This window comes from Ambystoma mexicanum, chromosome 1p (assembly GCF_040938575.1).
Source record: "Ambystoma mexicanum isolate Mex_15411 chromosome 1p, UKY_AmexF1_1, whole genome shotgun sequence".
Lineage (NCBI taxonomy): Eukaryota > Metazoa > Chordata > Amphibia > Caudata > Ambystomatidae > Ambystoma > Ambystoma mexicanum.
In genome coordinates this window covers 1,462,373,484-1,462,393,208 of record NC_090921.1, presented here as the reverse complement: position 1 = coordinate 1,462,393,208, position 19,725 = coordinate 1,462,373,484, and positions in this window count along the sequence as shown.

Genomic DNA, 19,725 nt, shown 5'->3' with positions numbered 1-19,725 from the left:
GTTTGCTGTTGGTACTCTTGTTCAGAGGAGAATTACCTAGCATCTCGGTGCTGGACTGCCCCACGGCAGGAGAAAGACTGATATGTTTTGGATATTTCTCCTCTGTGAAAGATAGTGAGCTGAAGACTCTGGGTAAGGCTCACGAACTGGGACTAACGTCCTACAGAGGGCCTCCCAGGACCCCCCCTTGATTTTTGCATAATTTAAGTAATTTTGGGTCTCACCCTAAGTTACTAGGGCAATCCAGTTGTGGACCACTTGCTCACTATTCTTAAACAGGCACAGCTGACCCTACTGATGAGGTCCAAGCAGACCGACACACCTGTCTGGGGTTGCTGGTGGTACTCTTGTTCAGAGGAGAATTTCCTAGCATTTTGGTGCTGGACTGTCCCACGACGGGACAAAGACTAATATGTTTTGGATATTTCTCCTCTGTAAAAGATAGTGAGCTAAAGACTCTGGGTAAGGCTCACGTAACCGGGACTCATGTCTGGCAGAGGCCTCCCAGGGCCCCCCCTTGATTTTTGCATAATTTAAGTAACTTTGGGTCTCACCCTAAGTTACTAGGGGAATCCAGATGTGGACCCCTTCTCACTATTCTTAAAGAGGCACAGCTCCACCCTACTGATGAGGTTCAACCAGACCAAAACACATGTCTGGGGATGCTGTTGGTACTCTTGTTCAGAGAAGAATTGCCTAGCATTTTGGTGCTGGACTGCCCAATGGCAGGACAAGGACTGATATGCTTTGGATATTTCTCCTCTGTGAAAGATAGTGAGCTAAAGACTCTGGGTAAGGCTCATGTAACTGGGTCTAATGTCTGGCAGAGGGACTCCCAGGACCCCCCTTGATTTTTGCATAATTTAAGTAATTTTGGGTCTCACCCTAAGTTACTAGGGGAATCCAGATGTGGACCCCTTGCTCACTATTCTTAAACAGGCACAGCTCACCCTACTGATGAGGTCCAAGCAGACCAACACACCTGTCTGGGGTTGCTGTTGGTACTCTTGTTCAGAGGACAATTTCCTAGCATTTTGGTGCTAGACTGTCCCATGACGGGACAAAGACTGATATGTTTTGGATATTTCTCCTCTGTGAAAGATAGTGAGCTAAAGACTCTGGGTAAGTCTCACGTAACCGGGACTAATGTCCTACAGAGGGACTCCCAGGACCCCACACCCCTTGATTTTTGTATAATTTACTTTGGGTCTCACCCTAAGTTACTAGGGGAATCCAGACATGGACACCTTGCCCACGATTCTTAGAGAGGCACAGCTCCACCCTACTGATGAGGTTCAACCAGACCAAAACACATGTCTGGGGATGCTGTTGGTACTCTTGTTCAGAGAACAATTGCCTAGCATTTTGGTGCTGGACTGCCCCATGGCAGGACAAAGACTGATATGTTTTGGATATTTCTCCTCTGTGAAAGATAATGAGCTAAAGACTCTGGGTAAGGCTCATGTAACTCGGTCTAATGTCTGGCAGAGGGACTCCCAGGACCCCCCTTGATTTTTGCATAATTTACATAACTTTGGGTCTCACCCTAAGTTACTAAGGGAAACCAGACGTGGACCACTTGCTCTCTATTCTTAGAGAGGCACACCTCCACCCTACTGATGAGGTCCAACCAGACCGAAACATATGTCTGGGTTTGCTGTTGGTACTCTTGTTCAGAGGAGAATTACCTAGCACCTCGGTGCTGGACTGCCCCACGGCAGGACAAAGACTGATATGTTTTGGATATTTCTCCTCTGTGAAAGATGAAGACTCTGGGTAAGGCTCACGTAACTGGGACTAATGTCCTACAGAGAACCTCCGAGGACCCCCCCTTGATTTTTGCATAATTTAAGTAATTTTGGGTCTCACCCTAAATTACTAGGGGAATCCAGATGTGGACCCCTTGCTCACTATTCTTAAACAGGCACAGCTCACCCTACTGATGAGGTCCAAGCAGACTGACACACCTTTCTGGGGTTGCTGGTGGTATTCTTGTTCAGAGGAGAATTTCCTAGCATTTTGGTGCTGGACTGTCCCACGACGGGACAAAGACTAATATGTTTTGGATATTTCACCTCTGTAAAAGATAGTGAGCTAAAGACTCTGGGTAAGGCTCACGTAACCGGGACTCATGTCCGGCAGAGACTCCCAGGACCCCCCCTTGATTTTTGCATAATTTAAGTAACTTTGGGTCTCACCCTAAGTTACTAGGGGAATCCAGATGTGGACCCCTTCTCACTATTCTTAAAGAGGCACAGCTCCACCCTACTGATGAGGTTCAACCAGACCAAAACACATGTCTGGGGATGCTGTTGGTACTCTTGTTCAGAGAAGAATTGCCTAGCATTTTGGTGCTGGACTGCCCAATGGCAGGACAAGGACTGATATGTTTTGGATATTTCTCCTCTGTGACAGATAGTGAGCTAAAGACTCTGGGTAAGGCTCATGTAACTGGGTCTAATGTCTGGCAGAGGGACTCCCAGGACCTCCCTTGATTTTTACATAATTTAAGTAACTTTGGGTCTCACCGTAAGTTACTAAGGGAAACCAGACGTGGACCACTTGCTCTCTATTCTTAGAGAGGCACACCTCCACCCTACAAATGAGGTCCAACCAGACCGAAACACGTGTTTGGGTTTGCTGTTGGTACTCTTGTTCAGAGGAGAATTACCTAGCATCTTGGTGCTGGACTGCCCCACGGCAGGAGAAAGACTGATATGTTTTGGATATTTCTCCTCTGTGAAAGATAGTGAGCTGAAGACTCTGGGTAAGGCTCACGTAACTGGGACTAATGTCCTACAGAGGGCCTCCCAGGATCCCCCCCCCTTGATTTATGCATAATTTAAGTAATTTTGGGTGTCACCCTAAGTTACTAGGGGAATCCAGATGTGGACCCCTTGCTCACTATTCTTAAACAGGCACAGCTCATCCTACTGATGAGGTCCAAGCAGACCGACACGCCTGTCTGGGGTTGCTGTTGGTACTCTTGTTCAGAGGACAATTTCCTAGCATTTTGGTGCTAGACTGTCCCAAGACTGGACAAAGACGGATATGTTTTGGATATTTCTCCTCTGTGAAAGATAGTGAGCTAAAGACTCTGGGTAAGTCTCACGTAACCGGGACTAATGTCCTACAGAGGGACTCCCAGGACCCCACACCCTCTTGATTTTTGTATAATTTACTTTGGGTCTCATCCTAAGTTACTAGGGGAATCCAGACATGGACACCTTGTCCACGATTCTTAGAGAGGCACAGCTCCACCCTACTGATGAGGTTCAACCAGACCAAAACACATGTCTGGGGATGCTGTTGGTACTCTTGTTCAGAGAAGAATTGCCTAGCATTTTGGTGCTGGACTGCCCCATGGCAGGACAAAGACTGATATGTTTTGGATATTTCTCCTCTGTGAAAGATAGTGTGCTAAAGACTCTGGGTAAGGCTCATGTAACTGGGTCTAATGTCTGGCAGAGGGACTCCCAGGACCCCTCTTGATTTTTGCATAATTTAAGTAACTTTGGGTCTCACCCTAAGTTACTAAGGGAAACCAGATGTGGACCACTTGCTCTCTATTCTTAGAGAGGCACACCTCCACCCTACTGATGAGATCCAACCAGACCGGAACACGTGTCTGTGTTTGCTGTTGGTACTCTTGTTCAGAGGAGAATTACCTAGCATCTCGGTGCTGGACTGCCCCACGGCAGGAGAAAGACTGATATGTTTTGGATATTTCTCCTCTGTGAAAGATAGTGTGCTAAAGACTCTGGGTAAGGCTCATGTAACTGGGTCTAATGTCTGGCAGAGGGACTCCCAGGACCCCTCTTGATTTTTGCATAATTTAAGTAACTTTGGGTCTCACCCTAAGTTACTAAGGGAAACCAGATGTGGACCACTTGCTCTCCATTCTTAGAGAGGCACACCTCCACCCTACTGATGAGATCCAACCATACCGAAACACGTGTCTGGGTTTGCTGTTGGTACTCTTGTTCAGAGTAGAATTACCTAGCATCTCGGTGCTGGACTGCCCTACGGCAGGAGAAAGACTGATATGTTTTGGATATTTCTCCTCTGTGAAAGATAGTGATCTGAAGACTCTGGGTAAGGCTCACGTAACTGGGACTAATGTCCTACAGAGGGCCTTCCAGGACCCCCCTTGATTTTTGCATAATTTAAGTAATTTTGGGTCTCACCCTAAGTTACTAGGGGAATCCAGATGTGGACCCCTTGCTCACTATTCTTAAACAGGCACAGCTCACCCTACTGATGAGGTCCAAGCAGACCAACACACCTGTCTGGGGTTGCTGTTGGTACTCTTGTTCAGAGGACAATTTCCTAGCATTTTGGTGCTAGACTGTCCCATGACGGGACAAAGACTGATATGTTTTGGATATTTCTCCTCTGTGAAAGATAGTGAGCTAAAGACTCTGGGTAAGTCTCACGTAACCGGGACTAATGTCCTACAGAGGGACTCCCAGGACCCCACACCCTCTTGATTTTTGTATAATTTACTTTGGGTCTCATCCTAAGTTACTAGGGGAATCCAGACATGGACACCTTGTCCACGATTCTTAGAGAGGCACAGCTCCACCCTACTGATGAGGTTCAACCAGACCAAAACACATGTCTGGGGATGCTGTTGGTACTCTTGTTCAGAGAAGAATTGCCTAGCATTTTGGTGCTGGACTGCCCCATGGCAGGACAAAGACTGATATGTTTTGGATATTTCTCCTCTGTGAAAGATAGTGTGCTAAAGACTCTGGGTAAGGCTCATGTAACTGGGTCTAATGTCTGGCAGAGGGACTCCCAGGACCCCTCTTGATTTTTGCATAATTTAAGTAACTTTGGGTCTCACCCTAAGTTACTAAGGGAAACCAGATGTGGACCACTTGCTCTCTATTCTTAGAGAGGCACACCTCCACCCTACTGATGAGATCCAACCATACCGAAACACGTGTCTGGGTTTGCTGTTGGTACTCTTGTTCAGAGTAGAATTACCTAGCATCTCGGTGCTGGACTGCCCTACGGCAGGAGAAAGACTGATATGTTTTGGATATTTCTCCTCTGTGAAAGATAGTGATCTGAAGACTCTGGGTAAGGCTCACGTAACTGGGACTAATGTCCTACAGAGGGCCTTCCAGGACCCCCCTTGATTTTTGCATAATTTAAGTAATTTTGGGTCTCACCCTAAGTTACTAGGGGAATCCAGATGTGGACCCCTTGCTCACTATTCTTAAACAGGCACAGCTCACACTACTGATGAGGTCCAAGCAGACCAACACACCTGTCTGGGGTTGCTGTTGGTACTCTTGTTCAGAGGACAATTTCCTAGCATTTTGGTGCTAGACTGTCCCATGACGGGACAAAGACTGATATGTTTTGGATATTTCTCCTCTGTGAAAGATAGTGAGCTAAAGACTCTGGGTAAGTCTCACGTAACCGGGACTAATGTCCTACAGAGGGACTCCCAGGACCCCACACCCCTTGATTTTTGTATAATTTACTTTGGGTCTCACCCTAAGTTACTAGGGGAATCCAGACATGGACACCTTGCCCACGATTCTTAGAGAGGCACAGCTCCACCCTACTGATGAGGTTCAACCAGACCAAAACACATGTCTGGGGATGCTGTTGGTACTCTTGTTCAGAGAACAATTGCCTAGCATTTTGGTGCTGGACTGCCCCATGGCAGGACAAAGACTGATATGTTTTGGATATTTCTCCTCTGTGAAAGATAATGAGCTAAAGACTCTGGGTAAGGCTCATGTAACTCGGTCTAATGTCTGGCAGAGGGACTCCCAGGACCCCCCTTGATTTTTGCATAATTTACATAACTTTGGGTCTCACCCTAAGTTACTAAGGGAAACCAGACGTGGACCACTTGCTCTCTATTCTTAGAGAGGCACACCTCCACCCTACTGATGAGGTCCAACCAGACCGAAACATATGTCTGGGTTTGCTGTTGGTACTCTTGTTCAGAGGAGAATTACCTAGCACCTCGGTGCTGGACTGCCCCACGGCAGGACAAAGACTGATATGTTTTGGATATTTCTCCTCTGTGAAAGATGAAGACTCTGGGTAAGGCTCACGTAACTGGGACTAATGTCCTACAGAGAACCTCCGAGGACCCCCCCTTGATTTTTGCATAATTTAAGTAATTTTGGGTCTCACCCTAAATTACTAGGGGAATCCAGATGTGGACCCCTTGCTCACTATTCTTAAACAGGCACAGCTCACCCTACTGATGAGGTCCAAGCAGACTGACACACCTTTCTGGGGTTGCTGGTGGTATTCTTGTTCAGAGGAGAATTTCCTAGCATTTTGGTGCTGGACTGTCCCACGACGGGACAAAGACTAATATGTTTTGGATATTTCACCTCTGTAAAAGATAGTGAGCTAAAGACTCTGGGTAAGGCTCACGTAACCGGGACTCATGTCCGGCAGAGACTCCCAGGACCCCCCCTTGATTTTTGCATAATTTAAGTAACTTTGGGTCTCACCCTAAGTTACTAGGGGAATCCAGATGTGGACCCCTTCTCACTATTCTTAAAGAGGCACAGCTCCACCCTACTGATGAGGTTCAACCAGACCAAAACACATGCTGGGGATGCTGTTGGTACTCTTGTTCAGAGAAGAATTGCCTAGCATTTTGGTGCTGGACTGCCCAATGGCAGGACAAGGACTGATATGTTTTGGATATTTCTCCTCTGTGACAGATAGTGAGCTAAAGACTCTGGGTAAGGCTCATGTAACTGGGTCTAATGTCTTGCAGAGGGACTCCCAGGACCTCCCTTGATTTTTACATAATTTAAGTAACTTTGGGTCTCACCGTAAGTTACTAAGGGAAACCAGACGTGGACCACTTGCTCTCTATTCTTAGAGAGGCACACCTCCACCCTACAAATGAGGTCCAACCAGACCGAAACACGTGTTTGGGTTTGCTGTTGGTACTCTTGTTCAGAGGAGAATTACCTAGCATCTTGGTGCTGGACTGCCCCACGGCAGGAGAAAGACTGATATGTTTTGGATATTTCTCCTCTGTGAAAGATAGTGAGCTGAAGACTCTGGGTAAGGCTCACGTAACTGGGACTAATGTCCTACAGAGGGCCTCCCAGGATCCCCCCCCTTGATTTATGCATAATTTAAGTAATTTTGGGTGTCACCCTAAGTTACTAGGGGAATCCAGATGTGGACCCCTTGCTCACTATTCTTAAACAGGCACAGCTCATCCTACTGATGAGGTCCAAGCAGACCGACACGCCTGTCTGGGGTTGCTGTTGGTACTCTTGTTCAGAGGACAATTTCCTAGCATTTTGGTGCTAGACTGTCCCAAGACTGGACAAAGACGGATATGTTTTGGATATTTCTCCTCTGTGAAAGATAGTGAGCTAAAGACTCTGGGTAAGTCTCACGTAACCGGGACTAATGTCCTACAGAGGGACTCCCAGGACCCCACACCCCCTTGATTTTTGTATAATTTACTTTGGGTCTCATCCTAAGTTACTAGGGGAATCCAGACATGGACACCTTGTCCACGATTCTTAGAGAGGCACAGCTCCACCCTACTGATGAGGTTCAACCAGACCAAAACACATGTCTGGGGATGCTGTTGGTACTCTTGTTCAGAGAAGAATTGCCTAGCATTTTGGTGCTGGACTGCCCCATGGCAGGACAAAGACTGATATGTTTTGGATATTTCTCCTCTGTGAAAGATAGTGTGCTAAAGACTCTGGGTAAGGCTCATGTAACTGGGTCTAATGTCTGGCAGAGGGACTCCCAGGACCCCTCTTGATTTTTGCATAATTTAAGTAACTTTGGGTCTCACCCTAAGTTACTAAGGGAAACCAGATGTGGACCACTTGCTCTCTATTCTTAGAGAGGCACACCTCCACCCTACTGATGAGATCCAACCAGACCGGAACACGTGTCTGTGTTTGCTGTTGGTACTCTTGTTCAGAGGAGAATTACCTAGCATCTCGGTGCTGGACTGCCCCACGGCAGGAGAAAGACTGATATGTTTTGGATATTTCTCCTCTGTGAAAGATAGTGAGCTGAAGACTCTGGGTAAGGCTCACGAACTGGGACTAACGTCCTACAGAGGGCCTCCCAGGACCCCCCCTTGATTTTTGCATAATTTAAGTAATTTTGGGTCTCACCCTAAGTTACTAGGGCAATCCAGTTGTGGACCACTTGCTCACTATTCTTAAACAGGCACAGCTGACCCTACTGATGAGGTCCAAGCAGACCGACACACCTGTCTGGGGTTGCTGGTGGTACTCTTGTTCAGAGGAGAATTTCCTAGCATTTTGGTGCTGGACTGTCCCACGACGGGACAAAGACTAATATGTTTTGGATATTTCTCCTCTGTAAAAGATAGTGAGCTAAAGACTCTGGGTAAGGCTCACGTAACCGGGACTCATGTCTGGCAGAGGACTCCCAGGGCCCCCCCTTGATTTTTGCATAATTTAAGTAACTTTGGGTCTCACCCTAAGTTACTAGGGGAATCCAGATGTGGACCCCTTCTCACTATTCTTAAAGAGGCACAGCTCCACCCTACTGATGAGGTTCAACCAGACCAAAACACATGTCTGGGGTTGCTGGTGGTACTCTTGTTCAGAGGAGAATTTCCTAGCATTTTGGTGCTGGACTGCCCAATGGCAGGACAAGGACTGATATGTTTTGGATATTTCTCCTCTGTGAAAGATAGTGAGCTAAAGACTCTGGGTAAGGCTCATGTAACTGGGTCTAATGTCTGGCAGAGGGACTCCCAGGACCCCTCTTGATTTTTGCATAATTTAAGTAACTTTGGGTCTCACCCTAAGTTACTAAGGGAAACCAGATGTGGACCACTTGCTCTCTATTTTTAGAGAGGCACACCTCCACCCTACTGATGAGATCCAACCAGACCGGAACACGTGTCTGTGTTTGCTGTTGGTACTCTTGTTCAGAGGAGAATTACCTAGCATCTCGGTGCTGGACTGCCCCACGGCAGGAGAAAGACTGATATGTTTTGGATATTTCTCCTCTGTGAAAGATAGTGAGCTGAAGACTCTGGGTAAGGCTCACGAACTGGGACTAACGTCCTACAGAGGGCCTCCCAGGACCCCCCCTTGATTTTTGCATAATTTAAGTAATTTTGGGTCTCACCCTAAGTTACTAGGGCAATCCAGTTGTGGACCACTTGCTCACTATTCTTAAACAGGCACAGCTGACCCTACTGATGAGGTCCAAGCAGACCGACACACCTGTCTGGGGTTGCTGGTGGTACTCTTGTTCAGAGGAGAATTTCCTAGCATTTTGGTGCTGGACTGTCCCACGACGGGACAAAGACTAATATGTTTTGGATATTTCTCCTCTGTAAAAGATAGTGAGCTAAAGACTCTGGGTAAGGCTCACGTAACCGGGACTCATGTCTGGCAGAGGCCTCCCAGGGCCCCCCCCTTGATTTTTGCATAATTTAAGTAACTTTGGGTCTCGCCCTAAGTTACTAGGGGAATCCAGATGTGGACCCCTTCTCACTATTCTTAAAGAGGCACAGCTCCACCCTACTGATGAGGTTCAACCAGACCAAAACACATGTCTGGGGATGCTGTTGGTACTCTTGTTCAGAGAAGAATTGCCTAGCATTTTGGTGCTGGACTGCCCAATGGCAGGACAAGGACTGATATGCTTTGGATATTTCTCCTCTGTGAAAGATAGTGAGCTAAAGACTCTGGGTAAGGCTCATGTAACTGGGTCTAATGTCTGGCAGAGGGACTCCCAGGACCCCTCTTGATTTTTGCATAATTTAAGTAACTTTGGGTCTCACCCTAAATTACTAAGGGAAACCAGACGTGGACCACTTGCTCTCTATTCTTAGAGAGGCACACCTCCACCCTAATGATGAGGTCCAACCATACCGAAACACGTGTCTGGGTTTGCTGTTGGTACTCTTGTTCAGAGTAGAATTACCTAGCATCTCGGTGCTGGACTGCCCCACGGCAGGAGAAAGACTGATATGTTTTGGATATTTCTCCTCTGTGAAAGATAGTGATCTGAAGACTCTGGGTAAGGCTCACGTAACTGGGACTAATGTCCTACAGAGGGCCTTCCAGGACCCCCCTTGATTTTTGCATAATTTAAGTAATTTTGGGTCTCACCCTAAGTTACTAGGGGAATCCAGATGTGGACCCCTTGCTCACTATTCTTAAACAGGCACAGCTCACCCTACTGATGAGGTCCAAGCAGACCAACACACCTGTCTGGGGTTGCTGTTGGTACTCTTGTTCAGAGGACAATTTCCTAGCATTTTGGTGCTAGACTGTCCCATGACGGGACAAAGACTGATATGTTTTGGATATTTCTCCTCTGTGAAAGATAGTGAGCTAAAGACTCTGGGTAAGTCTCACGTAACCGGGACTAATGTCCTACAGAGGGACTCCCAGGACCCCACACCCCTTGATTTTTGTATAATTTACTTTGGGTCTCACCCTAAGTTACTAGGGGAATCCAGACATGGACACCTTGCCCACGATTCTTAGAGAGGCACAGCTCCACCCTACTGATGAGGTTCAACCAGACCAAAACACATGTCTGGGGATGCTGTTGGTACTCTTGTTCAGAGAACAATTGCCTAGCATTTTGGTGCTGGACTGCCCCATGGCAGGACAAAGACTGATATGTTTTGGATATTTCTCCTCTGTGAAAGATAATGAGCTAAAGACTCTGGGTAAGGCTCATGTAACTCGGTCTAATGTCTGGCAGAGGGACTCCCAGGACCCCCCTTGATTTTTGCATAATTTACATAACTTTGGGTCTCACCCTAAGTTACTAAGGGAAACCAGACGTGGACCACTTGCTCTCTATTCTTAGAGAGGCACACCTCCACCCTACTGATGAGGTCCAACCAGACCGAAACACATGTCTGGGTTTGCTGTTGGTACTCTTGTTCAGAGGAGAATTACCTAGCACCTCGGTGCTGGACTGCCCCACGGCAGGACAAAGACTGATATGTTTTGGATATTTCTCCTCTGTGAAAGATGAAGACTCTGGGTAAGGCTCACGTAACTGGGACTAATGTCCTACAGAGAACCTCCGAGGACCCCCCCTTGATTTTTGCATAATTTAAGTAATTTTGGGTCTCACCCTAAATTACTAGGGGAATCCAGATGTGGACCCCTTGCTCACTATTCTTAAACAGGCACAGCTCACCCTACTGATGAGGTCCAAGCAGACTGACACACCTTTCTGGGGTTGCTGGTGGTATTCTTGTTCAGAGGAGAATTTCCTAGCATTTTGGTGCTGGACTGTCCCACGACGGGACAAAGACTAATATGTTTTGGATATTTCACCTCTGTAAAAGATAGTGAGCTAAAGACTCTGGGTAAGGCTCACGTAACCGGGACTCATGTCCGGCAGAGACTCCCAGGACCCCCCCTTGATTTTTGCATAATTTAAGTAACTTTGGGTCTCACCCTAAGTTACTAGGGGAATCCAGATGTGGACCCCTTCTCACTATTCTTAAAGAGGCACAGCTCCACCCTACTGATGAGGTTCAACCAGACCAAAACACATGTCTGGGGATGCTGTTGGTACTCTTGTTCAGAGAAGAATTGCCTAGCATTTTGGTGCTGGACTGCCCAATGGCAGGACAAGGACTGATATGTTTTGGATATTTCTCCTCTGTGACAGATAGTGAGCTAAAGACTCTGGGTAAGGCTCATGTAACTGGGTCTAATGTCTGGCAGAGGGACTCCCAGGACCTCCCTTGATTTTTACATAATTTAAGTAACTTTGGGTCTCACCGTAAGTTACTAAGGGAAACCAGACGTGGACCACTTGCTCTCTATTCTTAGAGAGGCACACCTCCACCCTACAAATGAGGTCCAACCAGACCGAAACACGTGTTTGGGTTTGCTGTTGGTACTCTTGTTCAGAGGAGAATTACCTAGCATCTTGGTGCTGGACTGCCCCACGGCAGGAGAAAGACTGATATGTTTTGGATATTTCTCCTCTGTGAAAGATAGTGAGCTGAAGACTCTGGGTAAGGCTCACGTAACTGGGACTAATGTCCTACAGAGGGCCTCCCAGGAACCCCCCCCTTGATTTATGCATAATTTAAGTAATTTTGGGTGTCACCCTAAGTTACTAGGGGAATCCAGATGTGGACCCCTTGCTCACTATTCTTAAACAGGCACAGCTCATCCTACTGATGAGGTCCAAGCAGACCGACACGCCTGTCTGGGGTTGCTGTTGGTACTCTTGTTCAGAGGACAATTTCCTAGCATTTTGGTGCTAGACTGTCCCAAGACTGGACAAAGACGGATATGTTTTGGATATTTCTCCTCTGTGAAAGATAGTGAGCTAAAGACTCTGGGTAAGTCTCACGTAACCGGGACTAATGTCCTACAGAGGGACTCCCAGGACCCCACACCCCCTTGATTTTTGTATAATTTACTTTGGGTCTCATCCTAAGTTACTAGGGGAATCCAGACATGGACACCTTGTCCACGATTCTTAGAGAGGCACAGCTCCACCCTACTGATGAGGTTCAACCAGACCAAAACACATGTCTGGGGATGCTGTTGGTACTCTTGTTCAGAGAAGAATTGCCTAGCATTTTGGTGCTGGACTGCCCCATGGCAGGACAAAGACTGATATGTTTTGGATATTTCTCCTCTGTGAAAGATAGTGTGCTAAAGACTCTGGGTAAGGCTCATGTAACTGGGTCTTATGTCTGGCAGAGGGACTCCCAGGACCCCCCTTGATTTTAGCATAATTTAAGTAACTTTGGGTCTCACCCTAAGTTACTAAGGGAAACCAGACGTGGACCACTTGCTCTCTATTCTTAGAGAGGCACACCTCCACCCTACTGATGAGGTCCAACCAGACCGAAACACATGTCTGGGTTTGCTGTTGGTACTCTTGTTCAGAGGAGAATTACCTAGCACCTCGGTGCTGGACTGCCCCACGGCAGGACAAAGACTGATATGTTTTGGATATTTCTCCTCTGTGAAAGATAGTGAGCTGAAGACTCTGGGTAAGGCTCACATAACTGGGACTAATGTCCTACAGATGGCCTTCCAGGAACCCCTCTTGATTTTTGCATAATTTAAGTAACTTTTGGTCTCACCCTAAGTTACTAGGGGAATCCAGATGTGGACCCCTTGCTCACTATTCATAAACAGGCACAGCTCACCCTACTGATGAGGTCCAAGCAGACCAACACACCTGTCTGGGGTTGCTGTTGGTACTCTTGTTCAGAGGACAATTTCCTAGCATTTTGGTGCTAGACTGTCCCACGACTGGACAAAGACGGATATGTTTTGGATATTTCTCCTCTGTGAAAGATAGTGAGCTAAAGACTCTGGGTAAGTCTCACGTAACCGGGACTAATGTCCTACAGAGGGACTCCCAGGACCCCACACCCCCTTGATTTTTGTATAATTTTCTTTGGGTCTCACCCTAAGTTACTAGGGGAATCCAGACATGGACACCTTGTCCACGATTCTTAGAGAGGCACAGCTCCACCCTACTGATGAGGTTCAACCAGACCAAAACACATGTCTGGGGATGCTGTTGGTACTCTTGTTCAGAGAAGAATTGCCTAGCATTTTGGTGCTGGACTGCCCCATGGCAGGACAGAGACTGATATGTTTTGGATATTTCTCCTCTGTGAAAGATAGTGAGCTAAAGACTCTGGGTAAGGCTCATGTAACTGGGTCTTATGTCTGGCAGAGGGACTCCCAGGACCCCCATTGATTTTAGCATAATTTAAGTAACTTTGGGTCTCACCCTAAGTTACTAAGGGAAACCAGACGTGGACCACTTGCTCTCTATTCTTAGAGAGGCACACCTCCACCCTACTGATGAGGTCCAACCAGACCGAAACACATGTCTGGGTTTGCTGTTGGTACTCTTGTTCAGAGGAGAATTACCTAGCACCTCGGTGCTGGACTGCCCCACGGCAGGACAAAGACTGATATGTTTTGGATATTTCTCCTCTGTGAAAGATAGTGAGCTGAAGACTCTGGGTAAGGCTCACATAACTGGGACTAATGTCCTACAGGGGGCCTCCCAGGACCCCCTCTTGATTTTTGCATAATGTAAGTAACTTTTGGTCTCATCCTAAGTTACTAGGGGAATCCAGATGTGGACCCCTTGCTCACTATTCATAAACAGGCACAGCTCACCCTACTGATGAGGTCCAAGCAGACCGAAACACCTGTCTGAGGTTGCTGTTGGTACTCTTGTTCAGAGGACAATTTCCTAGAATTTTGGTGCTGGACTGTCCCACGACGGGACAAAGATTGATATGTTTTGGATATTTCTCCTCTGTGAAAGATAGTGAGCTAAAAACTCTGGATAAGTCTCACGTAACCGGGACTAATGTCCTACAGAGGGACTCCCAGGAACCCCACCCCCTTGATTTTTGTATAATTTACTTTGGGTCTCACCCTAAGTTACTAGGGGAATCCAGACATGGACCCCTTGCCGCCGATTCTTAGGGAGGCACAGCTCCACCCTACTGATGAGGTTCAACCAGACCAAAACACATGTCTGGGGATGCTGTTGGTACTCTTGTTCAGAGAAGAATTGCCTAGCATTTCGGTGCTGGACAGGCCCAGGGCAGGACAAAGACTGATATGTTTTGGAAATTTCTCCTCTGTGAAAGATAGTGAGCTAAAGACTCTGGGTAAGGCTCATGTAACTGGGACTAATGTCAGGCAGAGGGACTCCCATGACCCCCCTTGATTTTTGCATATTTTAAGTAACTTTGGGTCTCACCCTAAGTTACTAAGGGAAACCAGACGTGGACCCCTTGCTCCCTATTCTTAGAGAGGCACAGCTCCACCCTACTGATGGGATCCAACCAGACCGAAACACGTGTCTGGGTTTGCTTTTGGTACTCTTGCTCAGAGGAGAATTGCCTAGCATTTCGGTGCTGGACTGTCCCACGGCAGGAGAAAGACTTGCAGGATTACGGTGCCTGAACAAAAGGAACTTTTCTTGCATCATTCATTCATTCCAAGACTTTCAATTGGTAAGACCATTTCACCTTTTTTTTATTGTGCTTTCAACTTTTTGATTATCATTCTCGTGGATTACTAGAATACATAATAAGATATTGCTCTCCCTATTATAGGTTGTTCTTTATCTTGATCCACAAATAGAATCATTGGGTACCAGAATTATTTGTCAAACCAAGAACGTAGCATTCACAGTCTGCTGTCTTACATTGTTATTGATTGTTATCTTTATGGTTCTGATTGTGTGTTTCTTTTTGCAGCCAGCTGAATCCTGTGGCTTCCGCCCATCTCTTGGTTAATAGATTTCTCAGGCAGTCCTTTTGTACTCCTGAGAGATACATTGACAGAAAGAACTCGTCAACTGCACGACTTGTTCAAGATCGGAAGCAGATCACCCATTTATACATACAGGTGATCCCTAACACTCATATGCATATGTCGTGGGAGTGCTCTGGGGCAAAGGAATTTTAGGGAGATGTATTGGACAGAATGGATACAGTATTGTCAATGGCCCTCATTACGATACCGGCGCTAAACCATGGCGCTATTAGCACCATGGTTGGTGCCGGTATCGCAACGTGTCCGCCATGGTGAAATGGGGAAATACTGCCTCATTCCAAGGTTGGCAGGGCGGTGTTTCCCCATTTCCCCATGGCCCTTCCCCATTCCCATTTTTGCCCCATAGGGCATAATGGGAATGGCGAAGGCGCTAAGTACGGTACTGCAAATTGCGGTACCATACTTACTGCGAAGGTCCCTTTCCGGGTCCCTACTTTAGCGGCTGGTCTAGACCAGCCGTTAAGGTCGGGTCCCGCAAAGGGACCTCGTAATTAGGTGCTAATGGATTAACGGCGCCGCAGCCTTTTACAGCGCCGTTAATCCATTAGCGCCAGGGTCGTAATGAGGCCCAATTACCTTTCCTAGGATGCCTTTGCATGTCCTTTTACTATGCAATAGAGGATGGTGTAAGTTTGCTATGCAGTATAGTGAATGGATTGACAAAGTGCTAGTAGTGGTTGTAAAACAAATAGTAAAATTGTGGAAAAGAAGGAAAAAATGCGTGGAGAGTTGGGTGAGTGATGTGCAAGTGTTATCTGACTTTGAGACGGTCTTGTTTCAAAAAGCAAATAAAGAGGATGATTACTTAGAACTCTGGTCACCTTTCAACAAGCCTCTGTGGTGGGTAAGTATTTAATCACTTGTGTGTGAAGTAGATCAGTGGAGGAATTCTGTTTGGGGGTGGGGGGTATGTGTACATTTCTCTTTTTCTTTTCGCTTTCTTTTTTTCCGATCTTGTGTCACCGTTCTATGTGTTCTGTTGGTATTATGTCCAAGGACAATGTATGTTAGTGTGGATTGTGCCATATTATGGTTATTATAGTACAAGCCTGTATCATAGGATTCTTAAGTTGTGTTAGTGTATTCATTGATTGTTCAGAAAGAAATTGTAACTGATATTACATGAATGCTTGTATTAGTTACTTGTTGGTTATTTTGTACAGTTGATAAATAAAGTGTTGAAAGAAATAATTGGACATATTAAATGGTAGGCTAAGTAGGAAATGTATGCACCATGAATCACTAAGGGGGTGAGGCAGGGTTGCCCCCCGGTGCCCATCTTATTCAACCTTTACATACAGGAAGATAATAGATAAATTGCTAAAGGAGTGTCAGGACTGCTCCAAAATGGATATGGACAAGTACCCTGCATTGTTTTACGCCAATGACGCAGTAATACTGGCAACAACACCGCAAGGTTTGGAAAAATCGTTGGCATTATGATATGATATGGAATTTGTAACTCGCCTATACACAAGTGTTTCAAGGCGCGACGAGGCAAGGGAGGGGAACAAAGGGAGGGCGGACAATGATCCTACTAGGCCAGGTGTCATTCAGATCGTGCAATTGCATGGGAAAGGGGCAGGCACAGTGCAGTACATGGCAAAGATGATAACAATAAGTAAGTAGCTGCCAGCATGTGGCAAGTGCATGGATAAAGGCAGACAACAGGTGCCACAGGCTGGGAGGGGCACTGTAGGGATACAGAAACAGTCCCCAAGTGCGGGGGTTGCCAGGAGGGCAGTGCAGGTGCGAGACGCTGGCGTGGGAGGGACCTGGTCCCGAGATCAGACGGTGTCCAGGTAGCCAGTGCAGTTCCAGTTACAGCTAGGAGGTCAGTAGAGGAGAGGAGGAGAAAAGGCAGAAGCAAAGAGAAAGGTTTTGAGGTGCTTCCGGAACCGGAGATGGTTCTCCTCAAGTTTGAGGGAGGCTGTTCCAGAGGGAGGCACAAGCCGAGGAAAGAGATATACCACCAACTTGTTGCTTGGAGAAGCGACTCACCCTGAGGGAGTTGGAGGCGGATGAGGGAGTTGCAAGTGCAACAAGCTGGAATTGCACTTGAATATTGATAAGTCAAAGGCAATGGTGTTCAAGTCGAGGTTTGCAAAATCAAAACCATTACCATTAGTGTTAAGGGTGAATGAAAACCAATTAGAGCAAGTGAAACATTTCAATTACCTTGGGGTTCATTCCCAAGAGTCAGAGGGGTGAGTTGCTCAGGTGAACCAGTCTGTTACCACCCTAGAAAAATGTGGGGGGTCTATTATAGCATTTCATGCAAGTCACTGCCGTGGAGCAATCTCGCCAGCAATAGACCTATATGGGAAGCAGGCTATCCCGGCCACCTTATACAGGGCTGAATTGTGGGGGAATGCAAATGGCCAAATCTGGCTGAACATTTCCTTTGTTATAGTAACCCCCAAGTCTTTCTCGCATTTGGACATGTAGGGTAGAATGTCCCCAGATGGGGCCTCATCTAGTAGGAGGTATAGTCTTGCGACTCCTTTTTTGGTTGACCCTTGCCTCATGGTAAGCTCCAGCCCTACGGGCGCTCTCTTGGCCGCTTCTCTAACCTCCCTGTTCGAGATCCAATGCCTGATCTGCACATACTGGAACCGTTCCTGCTCGGTCACAGCAAACTTTGTTTTACATTCCTCGAACTGTAATGGGGCACCCGCTTGATGGAAATCCATTAAAGTTAATGTAGCTTGCACTGCCCAGTTCGACCAAAAGCTAGGGCATCTGCCTGATGTGAAATCAGTCTTATATCCCATTGGGGTGTACAGACACAGCACCAGCTTCAGTTTCTTATTCCATAATGCCTTGCCCCAATATTTGAGTGTGCACTTCGAGGTTTCAAGTAATAGACCACCCATCTTCCCCGCTGATTGCCAAAGGAACCCAAGGTACTGTGGTGTAATGTCGGTGGCACTCTGCTCCAGTTTAGAACAGCCAATTTGATACTCCTTTAATACATTGGGGCCTACTGCGCTGCCAAGAGATAATGGGGCATCTCAGGAACCCTGATTCCCCCTGGCCCTGGGGGCCGGAAAAGGACTCTTCAGGGCACTCTAAGCTTCTTGCCCCCACCCCCCATATAAAACGGAGGATCTCCCTCTGCAGAGTTTTAACCATTGGAATCGGGATCTAAATCGGACGGGAGCTCACCACACATACAAATCTTGGCAACAAAGGTTCTTGCATGTCCGACCTCTTAAGGTCATCTAACAAAGCTTTCCAAAGGCCTGGCATATCGGCCACTTGGTCAGATTTAATCCTTCCTCTCTGAGTGGACGGACCTCTCCTCCTCGCTCCTGGCCTCAACTAGTTTAGTTTAGTTTAGTTTATTATTTATATAGCGCCGCCTGGCCCTGGGGCATCCAGGCGCTTGGCAAGTTACAGAATGGCCAACATATTACAAACAGGTCAATCGAAAAGCATTACAGATGATAAAGACATTATAAACATTTGCTAATAGTATATACATTATAGCATATTTACAAAGGTTTGTAGTTAGGCAGGTCTGTACAGACAGTACATACATTTGTGTGTTGATAGGTAGATATTTTAGTTTGCTTTGTCCAATAACCGTATTTTGGCACTATGTCTAAATCGTTGAAAGGATGGTTTGTGTCTGAGATCGGCTGGTAGTGAGTTCCAGAGTTTAGCGGCAAGCACAGGGAAGCTTGTGCCGCCTGCTTTTTGGAGCTTAAATCTGGGAATGTTTAGACAATGGGCCTGATTACGAGTCCGGCGGTAACCGAGGCGGTAAAACCGCCTCGGTTACCGCCGGACTCGTATTACCATTCCTCCTCCGTGACTCCCGGAATTACCGGGGCATTACAACCCCAGTGTCCCGGGAATTCCGGAGGCGGAATGGTGTTAATCCCCATTCCCATTGAGTCCCATAGGACTCAATGGGGATGGGGATCATGGAACACCGGCACCATCTCTTGATGGTGCCGGTGTTTCCTCGTCTGCCTGCAGGCGGGTGGTGTTAAACCCGCCAGGTCAGACCTGGCGGGTTTGACGCCTCCTCTTGCAGGAGTTGCGATCGCCCGGCATGGAAACAACGGTGGCGGCGGGTTTACCACCACCGTTGTTTCCATACCGGGCGAGTTATAATGAGGCCCAATGTGTTTGGGCTGATCTGGTTAGGCGAGATGGGATGTTTGTTTGTTTGTTTGTTTGTTTAGTATTTATTATGCACACCGGACCCTAGGGTATAAGGGCGCAGAAGGTAAGAAGATGTACAGCTTATAGCAAGGTTACAGGTTACAAAGTCATCGGTTGCAAGCATGTTACAGGTTACAAAGTCATAGGTTGCAAGCGTGTTATACATGTGACACATAACATTTGTAGCAGGCACGTGGGTAAGGCCGGC